This window comes from Rhinopithecus bieti, unplaced genomic scaffold (assembly GCF_001698545.2).
Source record: "Rhinopithecus bieti isolate Rb0 unplaced genomic scaffold, ASM169854v2 scaffold_2453, whole genome shotgun sequence".
Taxonomy (NCBI): Eukaryota; Metazoa; Chordata; class Mammalia; order Primates; family Cercopithecidae; genus Rhinopithecus; species Rhinopithecus bieti.
In genome coordinates, this window is record NW_016804447.1 from 1,876,531 (window position 1) to 1,880,124 (window position 3,594).

At 37.8% G+C, this 3,594-nt stretch overlaps 1 long non-coding RNA gene across 3 annotated transcripts in view; it reads right to left on the bottom strand.

Moving 5' to 3' along the window:
• The window catches only part of LOC108527199 (uncharacterized), a 28,501-nt gene extending 26,119 nt beyond the window's left edge, over positions 1-2,382 (bottom strand). The window contains exon 1 of one of the 3 annotated variants that reach the window (XR_001884732.1): positions 454-542. This is a non-coding gene — a long non-coding RNA (uncharacterized LOC108527199). Of the gene's footprint in view, positions 1-453; positions 543-2,314 lie in introns of those variants that run through there. The other 2 variants (XR_001884731.1, XR_001884733.1) reach the window with 2 other exon arrangements.
• Positions 2,383-3,594: the final 1,212 nt, after the last annotated feature.

Here is a 3,594-nt window from a genome sequence, read left to right on the forward strand (position 1 = left end):
TATGCTCTTTGGACCACAAAATCTGCTTATATTTTAGAAAAGATTAATTTAACAATAAGGCCTTAATCTAATACAATTCAGAGTAATAGTTTTTTTGGACAAATATAATATGCAGTCAATTTAGTTCAACATTATATATACATTTCCCTTTTAATTCTGTCATTTTTTAGACATATTTTAGTAATCTCTATTCAAAGACAGAATTTATAAAGCTGAAACTATTGGATAAAAAATAAATATGCTAAAGACAATTTTTTCTATGAACATCTTTAGTAAGAGGTGATAGCAGAAGCAATTAAATAAAAGAGGGATAATATGAAGAAAACCTGTTCTTTCTAGCAGAAGATAAAACAGGCCTAGGAAAATGATACTGAAATGATGGTATGACCACTAAAGATATTTGTTTCTCAAACAAAATTCTCACAATTTTTTACTCTAGGAAACAGAACTTACGTGGCTTTTTTTCTCTTTTGAAACAGTGACTTCTGAATATCTCCTCCAATTTCAGTCATACATAAATCCTGAATGTGTTCTATCCTAAACTGCAACTAATAAAGTGGAACAGACATTTCACAAAAGAACAAAATATATATTTAAGATTTAATATTTTTCTTTCATTATTAATTCATAGGCCTGCTGGTCTGTCTCCACTGTTTCACTATGTTTACAAATATCTTGATTCCTACAGTAGTTTTTATTCAAACTCAAGAAAGATTTAAACCTAAAAATCAGTCACTGGACAATTGTGGTCAGTTTATATTCTACTAACATATTTAGTTGAATATGTCAAAAGTTAAAGCAAGAATTTAATTAGTTTTTGAATATTTGTTTTCTCAATAGCAATGTAAAACAATTATCCTTTTTATATAAGCTGTTTTCCCCTAGAAACCCATGAGCCAAAATATGTGTCAAATTACAAATAAAGTGTATCAATTAAGTGATATTATAAAATTTAAGTATTTCTCTCCAGATTGGCTTGGTATGCTCATCCAAGCATAACTGCTATATCTTCAAGTCTCCTAGCATTCTAAAACCATCTTTCTTTTTTATTTATATAAAATAACTTCTTAAATCTTCCACTTCAAATTATAGGAAGTCCGACATCCTTCTCAGTATTTCTATGGATCCTGAGGAAATACTTGCACGTTCTTGTAGGTTAACCATTGTGTTGCTCCTTAGTCCTTACTTGTCTCAGGCTGTCTTGTGATGGGTTCTGGGTGGGGCTCCAGCTACCTTGGTCCTCTCTCTCTTTTACTCAGTAGCTTTGTTGTGACATAATTGACATAAAATTCTTCACAGATAATTCTCACATACAACAAACTCCACAGATAACATAACTCTCAAATAAAACAAACTTGGCTTAATTCATTTATTCCCATCTCCTGGTTCTCTTGGTAAAAAAAAAAAAAAAAAAAAAAAAAAAAAGCCATGAGAGTAAGCTCTTCTCTCTCCTGCCGGTGGCAATTTGTGGGGCGTATAACAGTTATGAAGTGTGAAATAACTTGAAGTTAAATTTAAGATGCTCATCTTCTTAGCTACCTGTGGGCATTTCTGCTATAGAAAAATCCAGTATCAACCTTCTCATTACTGAGGTTCTGGTTTGCAGACTGTATTAGTTTGTTCTCGTGCTGCTACGAGGATATACTGAGATTGGGTAACTTATAAAGAAAGGAAGTTTAATTGACTCAGTTCTACATAGTTGGAGAAGCCTCAGGAAACTTATAATCATAGTAGAAGGCACCCCCTTACAGAATGGCAGGAGAGAGAATTAGTGCTGAGTGAAAGGAGAAGCCACTTATAAAACCATCAGATTTTGTGAGAACTCACTCACTATGACAAGAACAGCATGGGGGAAAGTGCCCCCATAATTCAGTTATCTCCACCTGGTACCACCCTTACCACACGAGGATTATGACAATTCAAGGTGAGATTTGGGTGGGGATACAGAGCCAGACCATTTTATTTCACCCCACATCCCTCCCAAATCTCTTGCCCTCACATTTCAAAACAAATTATGCCCTTCCAACAGATCCCCAAAGTCTTAACTCATTCCAGCGTTAACCCAAAAGTCCAAGTCCAAAGTGTCAACTGAGACAAGTCCAGTTCCTCCCACCTATGAGCCTGTAAAATCAAAAGCAAGTTAGTTACTTCCTGGATACAATAGGCATACAGGAATTGGGTAAATACACCCATTCCAAATGGGACAAATTGGCCAAAACAAAGAGGCTACAGGCCTCATGTAAGTTCAAATTACAATAGGGCAGTCAATAAACCTTAAAGTTTCAAAATGATCTCCTTTGACTCCATGTCTCACCTCCAGTGTATGCTGATGCAAAATATGGGCTCCCATGGCCTTGGTCAGCTCTACTCCTGTGGGTTTGCAGTGTAGGGATCCCCTCATAAGTGCTTTATGAGCTGGCATTGAGTGTCTATGACATTTCCCGGCATACAGTGCAAGCTGTTGGTGGATCTACCATTCTGGGGTCTAGTGGATGGTGGCCATCTCCTTACTGCTTTAGTAGGCAGTGCCCCTGTGGGGACTCTGTGTGGGAGCTCTGACACCACATTTCTCTTTTACACTCCTGCAGGCTCCACCCCTGCAGCAAACTTCTGGCTAGAAATGCAGGCATTTTCATATATACTTTGAAATGTAGGTGAAGGTTTCCCAACCTAAATTCTTGACTTCTGTGTAACCACAGGCCCAATACTATGTGTAAGCCACCAAGGCTTGAGACTTGCACCCTGTGAAGGAATGGCCCAAGCTGTACCTTGACCCCTTTTAGCAATGACAGAAGTTGAAGCAGCTGGGACACATAGCACCATGTCCCTATGCTGCATGGCAGAGGAGGGATCTGGGCCTGGCCAACTAAATCATTTTTTCCTCCTACGTCTCTGGGCCTGTAATGTGAGGGGCTGCTGTGAACATCTCTGACATGCCCTGGTGACATTTTCCCTATTGTCTTGGGGATTAACATTTGGCTCCTCATTACTTATGTAAATTTCTGCAGCTGGCTCGAATGTTTCTCCAAAAAATGGATTTTTCTTTTCCATTGAATCCTTAGGCTGCAAATTTTTCAAACTTTTATGCTCTGCTTCCTCTTGAATACTTTGCCTCTTTGAAGTTTCTTCTGCCACATACCCTAAATCATCTAAAGTTCAAAGTTCCATAGATTTCTAGGGCAGGGGCAAAAATGCCAACAGTTTCTTTGCTGAAGTATAGCAAGTGTAACTTTTATTCCAATTTTCAACAAGTCTCTCATCTCTATCTGAGACCACCTCAGCCTGGACTGCATTGTTCATATCACTATTAACATTTTGGTCAAAGCTATTCAATAAATCTCTAGGAAGTCCCAAACATTCCCACACCTTCCTGTCTTCTTCTGAGCCCTCCAAAATGTTCCAACCTCTGCCTGTTACCCAGTTTCAAAGTCACTTCCACATTTTTGCTTATCTTTATAGCAGCACCCTCCTCCTTGTACCAATTTACTGTATTAGTATGTTCTCATACCGCTATGAAGAAATACTTGAGACTGGATAATTTATAAAGAAAATTAGTTTAATTGACTCATAGTTCCACATGGCTGAGGAGGCCTC